Source organism: Lethenteron reissneri, unplaced genomic scaffold (assembly GCF_015708825.2).
Source record: "Lethenteron reissneri isolate LAM-NWPU_2019-01 unplaced genomic scaffold, ASM1570882v1 scaffold_1496, whole genome shotgun sequence".
NCBI classification, from domain to species: domain Eukaryota; kingdom Metazoa; phylum Chordata; class Hyperoartia; order Petromyzontiformes; family Petromyzontidae; genus Lethenteron; species Lethenteron reissneri.
Window position 1 is genome coordinate 128,268 of NW_026891219.1, and position 14,820 is coordinate 143,087.

The window sequence follows — 14,820 nt, forward strand, 5'->3', positions numbered from 1 at the left end:
CGCCACGTTTCGGAGGCAACGCAAACTTCCGTCTGTGTTGCCCGCGAAAAAGTCGTGATTTAATTTATTTTAATTTTTATTGTTTTATATTGTATTGTGTATTTCCCTTCTACGTGAGTTTACCGAAAGAAGCAAGAACATGAATCCCTGCAGTCACGAAATCTTTAAATCGAAAATGTCTATATATATGCACAGTACTTTATACGTGCAGAGTTCAGTGTGTAAGTGATGTACCTCCCTTGTCACCCCCCCCCCCCCTTGTAATCCCCCCTGTTACCCCCCCCCCCCTGTAACCCCCCCCCCTGTAACCCCCCCCCCCTGTACCCCCCCCCCGTACCCCCCTGTACCCCCCCCCCTGTACCCCCCCCCTGTACCCCCCCCTGTACCCCCCCCGTACCCCCCTGTACCCCCCCCACACAAAGACCCCCCTGCCGTGCAGCCTGTGCAGCCTGCTGCTGCTCACGAGTGGAGGCTCACGAGGGGGGCGGGTGGCCAGCACCACGCCCAGCCGCCTGTGTCTCTCCCGTGGCGATGTTCACTGCGACACACCGCACCAGGCTCTCGATTGATGCTGAGTCGACCTAGGGGAGGCCCAGGAGCGAGCAGTGATTGAGCTCTGACACTCTGAGTGTGTTGGTCTATGTGATGGAGTGTGGATCAAGCAGTGATTGAGCTCTGACACTTTGAGTGTGTTGATCTATGTGATGGAGCGTGGATCAAGCAGTGATCGAGCTCTGACACTTTGAGTGTGTTGATCTATGTGATGGAGCGTGGATCAAGCAGTGATTGAGCTCTGACACTTTGAGTGTGTTGGTCTATGTGATGGAGTGTGGATCAAGCAGTGAATGAGCTCTGACACTTTGAATGTGTTGGTCTATGTGATGGAGCGTGGATCTAGCAGTGTTTGAGCTCTGACACTTTCAGTGTGTTGGTCTATGTGATGGAGTGTGGATCTAGCAGTGATTGAGCTCTGACACTTTGAGTGTGTTGGTCTATGTGATAGAGTGTGGATCAAGCAGTGATTGAGCTCTGACACTTTGAGTGTGTTGGTCTATGTGATGGAGTGTGGATCTAGCAGTGATTGAGCTCTGACACTTTGAGTGTGTTGGTCTATGTGATGGAGTGTGGATCAAGCAGTGAATGAGCTCTGACACTGAGTGAGTTGATCTATGTGATGGAGCTGTGGATCTAGCAGTGATTGAGCTCTGACACTTTGAGTGTGTTGGTCTATGTGATGGAGTGTGGATCTAGCAGTGATTGAGCTCTGACACTTTGAGTGTGTTGGTCTATGTGATGGAGTGTGGATCTAGCAGTGATTGAGCTCTGACACTTTGAGTGTGTTGGTCTATGTGATGGAGTGTGGATCTAGCAGTGTTTGAGCTCTGACACTTTGAGTGTGTGGTCTATGTGATGGAGTGTGGATCTAGCAGTGTTTGAGCTCTGGACACTTTAAGTGTGTTGGTCTATGCGATGGAGTGTGGATCAAGCAGTGAATGAGCTCTGACACTTTGAGTGTGTTGGTCTATGCGATGGAGCGTGGATCTAGCAGTGAATGAGCTCTGACATTTAGAGTGTGTTGGTCTATGTGATGGAGTGTGGATCAAGCAGTGATATTTGAAATACCAAATTTGTTATCGTTAAAGTGCTCCCGCTACGTGATTTCTGAACGAGAAACTGACGATTTGTGGATGGCACCGAGATTTCTCGATCTAAAGAGATTTGTGGATCGACAAAGACCCCCATATTAGGCCGTCCCATTGACTCCAGTTGGCTTCCTCCCTGACATTAACAGAGTTAGACTGATGGCCTTGATCTAAGTTGTCTTGTGGTTGTTGTTGTTGGTTGTTTGTTGTAGTACAGAGTTAGACTGATGGCCTTGATCTAAGTTGTCTTGTGGTTGTTGTTGTTGTTGGTTGTTTGTTGTAGTACAGAGTTAGACTGATGGCCTTGATCTAAGTTGTCTTGTGGTTGTTGTTGGTTGTTTGTTGTAGTACAGAGTTAGACTGATGGCCTTGATCTAAGTTGTCTTGTGGTTGTTGTTGTTGGTTGTTTGTTGTAGTACAGAGTTAGACTGATGGCCGTGATCTAAGTTGTCTTGTGGTTGTTGTTGTTGGTTGTTTGACTTGCATCCCACTGGGATTTTTGCACACAGCGTTGGTGTACGGTGCTTTTTCTGCAATATGTTGCTGTTTTTTCTTGGATTTTCTGTTTGCACTTAGTCACATATTCACCTTAAGATGTTTCTTGTTCATGTTTAGTTTTTTGTTTGTTGCGGTTGCACCCGATTCAAGAGCCGAATGGCTCACAGGGCTACACCTAATACATGAACTTGAATGCGTCATTCATTCTGTCGCGGATTAATTCCATCCTGCTACAGCCCAACCCAAACCGCGGCACGGTGCAGTTGACCGCCGTCGTTACCCGAGTGACGTCAACTTTGAATCCATCGCGATATCAAAACGATGAGATAGAAACCTGAGGATTTTGTTTGACAGAACATGCAAAACACTTTTAATTCACAGCTACGAAAACTCTTGGCCGATACAGAACGGGAATGGAGGCAGGTACTAGCATCGTCATCTGCCTCACGTCACATCAAGATGTCATGTATATCAACATGTAACATATAGAGAGCAGTGTATATAAGTGGAGTCTACATAGTGTAGTGTATATAGTGTATAGTAGTGTAGTGTATAGTAGTGTAGTGTAGAGTAGTGTATAGTGTAGTGTATAGTAGTGTGGTGTATAGTAGTGTAGTGTATAGTGTAGTGTGTAGTGTATAGTGTAGTGTAGTGTATAGTAGTGTAGTGTATAGTAGTGTAGTGTATAGTATAGTGTAGTGTATAGTGTAGTAGTGTATAGTGTAGTAGTGTATAGTGTAGTGTATAGTAGTGTATAGTGTAGTGTATAGTAGTGTATAGTGTAGTGTATAGTGTAGTGTATAGTGTAGTGTATAGTAGTGTATAGTAGTGTAGTGTAGTGTATAGTAGTGTATAGTGTAGTGTGTAGTGTATAGTGTAGTGTATAGTAGTGTAGTGTATAGTGTAGTGTATAGTAGTGTATAATGTATAGTGTAGTGTATAGTAGTGTATAGTGTAGTGTATAGTGTAGTGTATAGTGCAGTGTATAGTGTGTAGTGTATAGTGTAGTGTATAGTAGTGTATAGTGTAGTGTATAGTAGTGTATAGTGTAGTGCTGGATGCCGTGGTGCTGGCACCCTCAACAACTTTGAACGGATCACCGAACCCGGCAGGACTCGGCTGAACCCCGACTGGAGTCGATCTCCAGCCGAGGCCACCCGGCAGCTTGCGGCTGCAGTCTACTTGTCTACTTGCAAGAGAGTTGGTCAACGGTCTGCGGGCACCGCTCGCACTTGACGGAGCAGCACCACCGGAACTTGCATCTGCACCGCTTCTCCACCGTCACTGGGAGGGGAACACAGCAGAGGCGAGAGTGCAAAACGTCGGACATCGTCGTTTTGCCCACGAGGTTTTTATCGCGATTCTGCAATCGCCGCCGCGAGGTAACAAAAGTCTGCGTGCACTTCTCTCCGTGGTGTACTGTATAGTGTAGTGTATAGTATAGTGTAGAGTGTAGTGTATATTGTAGTGTAGTGTATAGTGTAGTGTATAGTGTAGTGTATAGTGTAGTGTATAGTGTATAGCGTAGTGTATAGTAGTGTATAGTGTAGTGTATAGTGTAGTGTAGTGTATAGTGTAGTGTATAGTGTAGTGTATAGTGTAGTGTATAGTAGTGTAGTGTATAGTGTACTGTATAGCGTAGTAGTGTAACGGAGCGAAGAATAGTATCCTTGGGGTCTTTTGCTAAAGCCACGTAGATGGCCTAAAAAAATAATAAAAGTAACAAAAAACTACGACGTTTCGATCGCAACACAAGCGACCGTTTGGTTTATTTTAGTGATTTTTTTTCACCTATCTACGTGACTTTACCGAAAGACCCAAAGAATATTAATTCCTGCTGTCATGAAAGCTTTAAGTCAAGAGTGATAGTGTATAGTAGTACAGGGACAGTGTGGAAAGAGAGGGTGTCTGTCGTTATCCGAGCACAAGTAGTGCACGCTTGTCCTAGCTAAGTAGTGTAGGATATGAGAGACATTGCACTGACCCTGGCGATGCCTGCTGCTGCTGTATATTTGGAGTCTGCGTCTCTCTCTCTCTCATCATCATCACGGTGGCTAGGAGATGTTAACTCCCTCGCTTGTTGTGCAGGAGGTCGTGGGTTCGATCCCAACTCTGACAATGCCCGCTGATGCTGCATATTTGGAGTTTGCGTGTCTCTCTCTGCCCGTAGGTCACGTGGATTTGTCTCCGGGTCCTCCGCTTCTCCCTCCACGTTGAAAATCAGGCGATTTAAGAGAATTTGGACGCTGTGCATTTCTACGTGACGAGCCACTTGGTCGACCTATCGTCTGTGGCTGGATCTACGCAGCTCGGCTGGTTAAATATAAAATAGTTTCGTAGCTTCTTAACGAATAGTTTGAGTTTATTTTCGGGTCGCGGCGACGGGGGGGGGGGGGTGGGGGCACACCTCGGACAGTGTTGTACCCTCTGTCGCAGCACATGATCGAGCAATCCCCGGTGCCGTTGGCGGGCAAGTGGCACCGCCGCCCCACCGTGCCGGCAACGCCGCGGGCATCGTCGCGCTCGCAGTAGTCGGGGCTGCCGTGCACGTGCACCAGCTCGCTCGCAGTGGGCGCCACGAACCCCTCGTCCACCGGCTCCAGGTGCAGGCGCGGCCAGCGGGCGGCTTTGCCGCTTTTGCGGCCGCCGGTAACGGCAAAGGCACCGCCGCCACCGCCGCCCCCGGAACGAGCAATCCAGTTGTGGGTCACCAGCCGCACGGCGGAACTTGCGTCGTACTTGTCCTGCAGCCGCCATCGTCACCGTCGTCGTCAGGGGGTGAGGAGGAGGAAGAGGATCCGCCGTGTTTTATTTTGCTGTGGTGGTGGTGGTGGTGATGGTGGTGGTGGTGATGATGGTGGTGGTGATGATGGTGGTGGTGGTGGTGATGGTGGTGGTGGTGGTGGAGGTGGTGGTGGTGGTGATGGTGGTGGTGGTGATGATGGTGTTGGTGATGATGATGGTGGTGGTGGTGGTGATGGTGTGGTGGTGATGGTGGTGGTGGTGGTGGTGGTGATGGTGGTGGTGATGGTGGTGATGGTGGTGGTGGTAATGGTGGTGGTGGTGATGGTGGTGGTGGTGGTGATGATGGTGGTGGTGATGATGGTGGTGGTGATGATGGTGGTGGTGTGGTGGTGATGGTGGTGGAGGTGGTGGTGAGGTGGTGGTGGTGGTGATGGTGGTGGTGATGATGGTGGTGGTGATGATGATGGTGGTGGTGATGGTGGTGGTGGTGATGGTGGTGGTGGTGATGGTGGTGGTGGTGATGGTGGTGGTGGTGGTGGTGGTGATGGTGGTGGTGATGGTGGTGATGGTGGTGGTGGTGATGGTGGTGGTGGTGATGGTGGTGGTGGTGATGGTGGTGGTGATGGTGGTGGTGGTGATGGTGGTGGTGGTGGTGATGGTGGTGATGGTGATGGTGGTGATGGTGGTGATGGTTGTGGTGGTGGTGGTGGTGGTGGTGATGGTGGTGGTGGTGGTGGTGGTGATGTTGGTGGAGGTGGTGGTGGTGGTGATGGTGGTGGTGATGGTGGTGGTGATGGTGGTGGTGATGTTTGTGGTGGTGGTGGTGGTGGTGATGGTGGTGGAGGTGGTGGTGATGGTGGTGGTGATGGTGGTGGTGGAGGTGGTGGTGGTGATGGAGGTGGTGGTGGTGGTTATGGTGGTGGTGGTGGTGGTGATGGTGGTGGTGGTGGTGGAGGTGGTGGTGATGGTGGTGATGGTGGTGATGGTGGTGGTGTGGTGATGTGGTGGTGATGTTGTGGTGGTGTGGTGGTGGTGATGGTGGTGGGGTGGTGGTGATGGTGGTGGTGATGGGGTGGTGGGGTGGTGATGGAGGTGGTGGTGGTGGTTATGGTGGTGGTGGTGGTGGTGATGGTGGTGGTGGTGGTGGAGGTGGTGGTGATGGTGGTGATGGTGTGATGGTGGTGGTGGTGATGGTGGTGGTGGAGGTGGTGATGGTGGTGGTGGAGGTGGTGGTGGTGGTGATGGTGGTGGTGGTGGTGATGGTGGTGGTGGTGATGGTGGTGGTGATGGTGGTGAGGTGGTGGTGGTGGTGATGGTGGTGGTGGTGATGGTGGTGGTGGTGGTGGTGATGGTGGTGATGGGATGGTGGTGGTGGTGATGGTGGTGGTGGTGGTGGTGATGGTGGTGATGGTGTGGTGGTGGTGTGGTGATGGTGTGGTGGGTGATGGTGTGGTGGTGGTGGTGATGGTTGGATGGTGGTGGTGGTGATGGTGGTGGTGATGGTGGTGGTGATGGTGGAGGTGGTGGTGTGGAGTTGGTGATGGTGGTGGTGGTGATGGTGGTGGTGGTGGTGGAGGTGGTGTGATGGTGGTGATGGTGGTGGTTGATGGGGTGGTGGTGATGGTGGTGTGATGGTGGTGGTGATGGTTGTGGTGGTGGTGATGGTGGTGGTGATGGTGGTGGAGGTGGTGGTGGTGGTGGTGGAGGGTGGTGTGGTGGAGGTGGTGTGGAGGTGGTGGTGGTGATGGTGGTGGTGGTGGTGGTGATGGTGGATGATGGTGGTGGTGGTGGAGGTGTGGTGGAGGTGATGGTGGTGATGGTGGTGGTGATGGTGGTGGAGGTGGTGGTGGTGGTGGTGGTGGTGATGGTGGTGGTGGTGGTGATGGTGGTGGTGGTGATGGTGGTGGTGGGGAGGTTGTGATGGTGGTGGTGGTGGTGGTGGGTGGTGGTGGTGGTGGTGATGGTGGTGGTGGTGATGGTGGTGGTGGTGGTGGTGTGGTGGTGGTGGTGGTGATGGTGGTGATGGTGGTGGAGGTGGTGGGGGGTGATGTGGGGTGGTGGTGATGGTGTGGTGGTGATGTGTGGGGTGGTGGATGGTGGTGGAGGTGGTGGGGTGGTGGTGGTGATGGTGGTGGTGTGGTGGTGATGTGGTGGTGGTGATGGTGGTGGTGGTGGTGGTGATGGGGTGGTGGAGGGGTGATGGTGGTGGAGGTGGTTGAGTGAATGCAGGCAGCACCCTGAGCTGTTAGGGACCCCCCCCCCCCACGTCTGTAAACCCTCCCATTGATTCAGCCTCATCACTCGCACCTCACACTCACCCACCCACACTCAGCTCACCACCTCACACTCACCCCACCCACACTCACCCCACCCACACTCACCCCACCCACACTCACCCCACCCACACTCAGCTCACCCACCTCACACTCACCCCCCCACACTCAGCTCACCTACCTCACACTCACCCACCCACATCACCCCACCCACACTCACCCACCCACATGACCCCACCCACACTCACCCCACCCACCTCACACTCACCCCACCACACTCACCCCACCCACACTCACCCCACCACACTCACCCCACCCCACTCACCCCACCCACCTCACACTCACCCCACCCACACTCACCCACCCACCTCACACTCACCCCACCCACACTCACCCCACCCACACTCACCCACCCACCTCACACTCACCCACCCACACCACCCCACCCACACTCACCACCCACACTCACCCACCTACAATCACACATCACACCACCACACTCACCCCACCCACACTCAGCCCACCCACACTCACCCCACCCACACTCACCCCACCCACACCTCACACACCCACCCACATCACCCCACCCCACTCACACCCACTCATCACATCACACTCACCCACCACCACACTCACCCCACCCACTCACCCCACACACCCACCACACTCACCACACCCACTCACACACTCACCCCACCCCACCACTCACACACCACTCACCCACACTCACCCCACCCACACTCACCCCACACTCACCCCACCACATCACACATCACACCACCCACACTCACCCCACCCACACTCAGCCACCCACACTCACCCCACCCACTCATCACACTCACACACCCCACCCACACTCACCCCACCCACTCACCTACACTCACCCCACCCACACTCACCCCACCCACTCATCACACTACACTCACCCCACCCACACTCACCACCCCCTCACCCCACCCCCCACTCACCCCACCCCACTCACCCCACCCACACTCACCCACCCACACTCACCCCACCCACACTCACCCCACCCACACACCCCCCACACTCACCCCACCCACTCACCCCACCCACACTCACCCCCCCACACTCACCCACCCACCACTCACACTCACCCACCCCCACTCACCCACACCACCACCACTCACCCACACTCACCCACCTCACCCCACCCCCACTCACCTCCCCTCCACTCACCCCAACCACCTCACCCCACCCTCACCCCACACTCACCCCACACTCACCCCACACCCACCCACCTCACCCCACCCACACTCACCCCAACCTCCACTCACCCCCACCCCACCCTCACCCCACACTCACCCCACACTCACCCACTCACCCCACCCACCACTCACCCCACCCACACTCACCCCACACTCACCCACCCTCACCCCACCTCCACTCACCCCACACTCACCCCACACTCACCCCACACTCACCCCACACCACCCACACTCACCCCACCCACATCCACCTCACCTCCACTCACCTACCCACCTCACCCCACACTCACTCACCCCACCCACTCACCCACACTCACCCCACACTCACCCACCTCACCCCCACCCACCTCACCCACCCACACTCACCCCCACTCACCACCCTCACCCCACCTCCACTCACCCCACACTAACCCCACACTCATCCACACCCACCACACTCACCCCACCACACTCACCTCACTCACTCACCCCACCCACCCACTCACCCCACCCACCTCACCCCACCTCCACTCACCCACCCACCCCTCACCCCACACTCACCCCACACTCACCCCACACTCACCCACCTCACCCCACCCACACTCACCCCACCTCCACTCACCCCACCCACCTCACCCCACCCACCTCACCCCACCCACCTCACCCCACACTCACCCCACACTCACCCACCTCACCCCACCTCCACTCACCCACACTCACCCCACACTCACCCCACACTCACCCACCCCACCCCCACACTCACCCCACCCACCACTCACCTCACCTCCACTCACCCTACCCACCTCACCCCACACTCACTCACCCCACCCACCTCACCCCACACTCACCCCACACTCACCCCCCTCACCCACCCACCACTCACCCACCCACACTCACCCCACACTCACCCACCTCACCCCACCTCCACTCACCCCACACTAACCCCACACTCACCCCACACCCACCCACACTCACCCACCCACCTCACCCCACCTCACTCACACCTCCACCCACCTCACCCCCACCTCCACTCACCCCACCCACCTCACCCCACACTCACCCCACACTCACCCCACACTCACCCACCTCACCCCACCCACACTCACCCCACCTCCACTCACCCCACCCACCTCACCCCACCCACCTCACCCCACCCACCTCACCCCACACTCACCCCACACTCACCCCACACTCACCCACCTCACCCCACCCACACTCACCTCACCTCCACTCACCCCACCCACCTCACCCCACTCACCCCACACTCACCCCACACTCACCCCACACTCACGCACCTCACCCCACCCACCCTCACCCCTCCTCAGGGTGCAGTCCCATGCAGCCGTGAGCTCACCTTGAGAAAGTTTCCAACTTTGCGAAAAGTCTGCGAGCTGTGGCCAGCAGATCTTGAGCGTGCAGGCGCCAGTCAACCCGTGGCACTTGCACTGCGTGTACGCCAGATTGTACACAGCCTGTAGCACCACCACCACCATCATCATCGTCACCACCACAATCATCACTACCAAACGCCATTCGCCAATAAGTGGCGGTGATGTCACCACGGCGCCTGTGCCAAGCCATGTGCACATTAAGCCCACGTGAAGTGTCGAATGCCCGTTGGCAGGAGGTCATGGGACAGACCCAGGTGTCATGGGTCGACTGACGGAGATGACTGGCCAATGCACCACTGCCCAAGTATGGGAAACTCTCCACTCTCTCCACAACTACCCTATCACCAAATGGGAGTTGTGGGGGTGGAGTGTCCGATGGTACAAAATACCCAGGCAGGTGCTTAGTTTTGGTGGGGCTGATGGTAAGGCCCCACCTCTTAGTGGCACGCTCCAGTCTCAGCAGCAGCGTCTCCATCTCCTCCTCTGAGTGAGCAGCAATCACCAGATCATCGGAATACATAACATGGTTGAGCAATAGGGAGCCATCCCTTGACCGCACCCGTGCATCCATCACCCTCCCACTCTACCCGATGGAAATTCTCCCGTTACAGCCATGGAAGGCTTCACGAACTACATGGTCAAAAATAATTTTTTAAGTTATGTGGGAGCCAGAGAACATCGCCACGCAGCTTTTCCCAGGCCCGCTCACCATCATGAGTCAAGGACACTGAAAGCACAAAGAAAAACCCACAACCCAGACCTACTGATGGTATCATAGGCCTTGACCAGGTCAATAAAGCAGAGATGTAGGTCTTGTTGGAATTCCCTACACCTCTGCTGTAGCAGACGGGGCCACCCTGGCCTAAAACCACATTGGGTCTGCGCAAGCATCTCCTCAGCGTGCCCAACAGGGCGATTTTTAAATCCTTTAAATTAAGTTCGCTTGCGTGCTTGCTTGCTTGCATACGACCGTGCAAATCTTTCGGTCGTTTTTTAACCCACTTCCCGTCATCCAATCGAGCTGACATTTTGCACACAGACTCGTTCTGCGAGACAATTAATGTTCGTGAATTTTTTTTACAAAATTTTACACTGTTTAGGGAAAACAAATTAAATATTTAATTACCAATTGCTTAATGGTGGCAGGCAATCATCTGACCCATAGGTGGCAGCCATCTCAAGCCAGAGGACGAGAGGACTCTAGCCGCCACGCATATAAAGGATTTATAGTGAAAAACGTTGTTTTACGGGTTAATTTTTTAATTTTCGTCTACCCATCCACCCATTTGCCGACTCACCAGCCGGCCGGCCTTGTTATTGTGCAAATTCATCTGGACGAGCTCCAGCCGAGACTCCCCTCCTCTTCCATGCCGCCTGCGATCGTGCTCGCTCTCGTCCACAAACTTCCTGGCGAACCGGTATCCGTATTTGACGTCGTCCCCGCAGCCCGGCTGGGCGCCACGCGGCAGATCTGCCGCGGCCGCAGCGACGCAGTCGCAGCTGCCCGGCAGCGCCCCCTGGCGGCAGGCGCGCGCCACCGCGTGGACAACTCCGGCGGCGATCAGGGCGGAGACGAAGGCCGCCTCGCGCGAGCCTGGAGCCCCCCCCACCCCGACCACCCCGAAGAGCCCAATCAGCCCCGCCGACAAAACAATTTGATCGACTGTCTATTATCTCGTGTAGACCATTGCCGAAATAGAAACGTCACGTCGTTAGAACCGCCACTCCCGCCGACGCATCCCATAGGTTAAGGATTTGGCACGAAAAACAGAACGTGGCGAATTCGTTACGAGTGCGACGACAGGGCGCCACCTGTGGGCCAGGACGGGTAATCACGAGTATGGGCGCGTAATATAATAACCAACCACAAGGGGGGCGTCTCTGGGTTCAAGGTAACAGGCGGGGTCAGTAGGGAAGCTCCGGGAACTTGCTAGAAGGTTCTAGAAGGGGGCATGGCCGGAGTCGGGGTTTCGCCACGCCGGGAAGTGTGTAGTAGGGGGACGTAACTGAAGGTTCGGGGCTGTCGCGGGATCCTGGCCGATCCTCTGCACAGCTCCAATCGTCGTCGTCGTCATCGCTACGTGTAGCTAGACGCCGACGATGGGGCTGTCTAGAAAGGTCGGCTGTGTGTAGCCACGTAGAAACGTGTCTATATATATCGCCCAGTGTTTGTGCCCAAGTGTGAGAAATGAATAAGAAGCACTCTGCACGTTTTTGTCTCATTGCACTAGTACAGCACTGACCGGTTGCTGTGTGTTGAAGAGTAAACTCACTGCAACATTTACAATTCGAGTATTGTGATGTTTCGCTGGGAAAACAACAACCACAACAACCACCACAACAACAACAACTAGCGTCATCAGGTGACAGCAGAGGTCGCAACCGGGTACCCGATATCCGTTTGTGACCTCTGGGCGACAGCCAGCATTGTGGAGACATTCTACTTCAGTCTGAAACAAGGGGATTGGCCACGTTCTGCTTACACGACACTAGACCTCGCTAATTGGCCGTGTCGGATGGTGGCGAGTAAAGCGAGGCAGCCCTCCGATTGGTGAAAACCCACCACCAGCGCCGTCGTTGCTCACGACTACCACCATCACTGACATCAGCTGCCCCGACCATGCTATTTTAAACCTTTATGTTGCCGGCAGAGGCTCCGACGCTCGCTCCGACCCAGCCTGACGATCCCCTTACCAGATTGAGCCACGGGGCCCAGAGTGTCCTCGGCGCCGGGCGTGGTGCAGTTCCACCGCCAGGCCTGCAGCTGGTGCCGACACTCGTCGAGCGCCAGCTGGATGCCATTGGCCACCTGCTCCGCGTGGTTCGAGTGCCGCCGGCACAGGCTGCGCTGTCCGGGGGAGAGACCCGGCGCCGCGGTGCACAGCAGTGGAGAGTCGGAGCGGTCGAAGAGCGGGGTCCACAGGGGCAGCAACCTGCAAGGGACGGGGGGTGGGGGGGAGTCACGGTGGCCAGGGGATGTTGACTACCTCGCCTGGTATGCAGGTCAAAATACGTGATCTAATCCCATCTGTGAAGGAGGTCATTCTTGACATGCAATGCCCTGCGGTAGCAGTTACATTGGGGAAACAAAACGTCATGTCTCGGACCGTGTTCGCGAACACAAGGCAGATCTGAAACACGGCAGAACCAATACCTCTGCCGTAGCTGACCATTGCTATAACGCCGTGGGCTCGCGTGATATTGTTTTTTCCGAGACCAAGCTACTCTGCAAACCTTCGGGCTACTATGAAAGGTGTGTGCATGAAGCCATCCAGATATATAAACATAGACAAAACTTAAACCGAGAAGATGGATACAAATTGAACAATCATTGCAAGGATGTTATCAACCAGGTAATGCCTTCACTTGTTGTTGTTGTTGTTTCCATCGTACCTGCCGGTTTACTGCCAGCCCCGCCCACACCCCCCCCCCCCAGCCTCACGTCCTCTTTCCATAGCACTCACGCGCCCCCCCCCTCACCCTACCACCCCCCCTATCTCTCTCCCCCCTTGCCTCCTCCCCCCTCTCTTACCTATGTAATAAGGGTCGTTGAGGCGACTTCTGGAATCCGTCTTTTATTCAACTTGCATTACAGCTTCCCTTCACGCTGTTGACAGGCAGCGTGAAAGGGACAGACAGAGAGACACACTGCCACGTGGCAGCCTGGACCACGTGGCAGCCTGGACCACGTGGCAGCCTGGACCACGTGGCAACCCGGAGCCCCGCTCCCGCGTGGCCCCCTTCCTCCGTTCGTTCCCGTTCTGACCACGTGCCGTTCCTCTCCACCCCATTTAATACCCGGGTCACGTGGTACGTTTCCACCAATCCTGGTTAGCCTCCGTGGAATATTCCAGGCTCCCTCGTAGGCTCCCGGGACCACGCCCCTGACTCGTCTCCCCATTGGCTGAGGCCAAAGCCAGCAGAACCAATCATCTACTTGCAGCTGTCAGCTTGCCATTACGTCAGAGCCATGGCCCCAGGCTTCCCCCATTGGCTATAAACCAGGACCGGCAGAGCCAATCATCGTGACGAGTTGTGATACGTCAGTGAGCCGGATACATCCTCACATTACACTACTATGTAACCTCTTGCCACGGCAGCTCTCCCGCCGACTTCAGCATTGTCTCGCTGTGGTTGTCCCCCTCCCGACGAAGTTCGCTTGTGTTGCGATCGAAACGTCGTGATTTGTTTCATTTTATTTTATTTCTACCTACGTGACTTTACCGAAAGAACCAAAGAACATTTATATATTTACGCGATCTAACACCAAAAACGCCTCTATTGTGGATGACATTGGTCGCGAAAGCCCTGCCGCTACTAGGTGTTAAACGACTGTACGGGGTGTGTAAAATACAAGACGGTCAGGAGGCCGCTCAGAAACCAATGAACTTAGAAACTTGCGCTCATCGCAGCCGTGAGGAGGAAGACAGCGGCCAACGGTTACCACCAGGAAGCGGCCGAGACTGCCCACAGCTGTGCGAAGACGAAGCCCCCACAGGCGCAGAGACCCGGCCAGGAACAGCTCCTCCTCATCCTCATGGCCATCGGCGCTGTGCAGAAGTGAACCGGTGGAGACGATGTTAACTCCCTCGCCTGATATGTAGGTCGTGGGTTTGATCCCGACCCTGATGATACCTGCTGCCATATATTTGGAGTTTGCGTCTCTCTCTCTCATCGTCACGGTGGCTATGAGATGTTGACTACCTCGCCTGGTATGCAGGAGGTCGTGGGTTTGATCCCGACCCTGACGATGCCTGCTGCTGTATATTTGGAGTTTGCGTCTCTCTCTCTCATCATCGTCACGGTGGCTATGAGATGTTGACTACCTCGCCTGGTATGCAGGAGGTCATGGGTTTGATCCCGACCCTGACGATGCCTGCTGCCGTATATTTGGAGTTTGCGTCTCTCTCTCTCATCATCGTCACGGTGGCTATGAGATGTTGACTACCTCGCCGGGTATACAGGGGGTCGTGGCTTCGATCTCAGCCCTGACGATGCCTGCTGTTGCTGTGTATTTCTAGTTTTCAAGTCTCACGCTCATCATCACGGTGGCTGGGAGATGTTA

The 14,820-nt window shown here is 55.0% G+C and overlaps 1 pseudogene; it reads right to left on the reverse strand.

Annotated features, from left to right (window-relative positions):
• Window positions 1-3,016: 3,016 nt before the first annotated feature.
• LOC133362475 (protein Wnt-5b-like) lies at window positions 3,017-14,301 on the reverse strand (annotated as a pseudogene).
• Window positions 14,302-14,820: the final 519 nt, after the last annotated feature.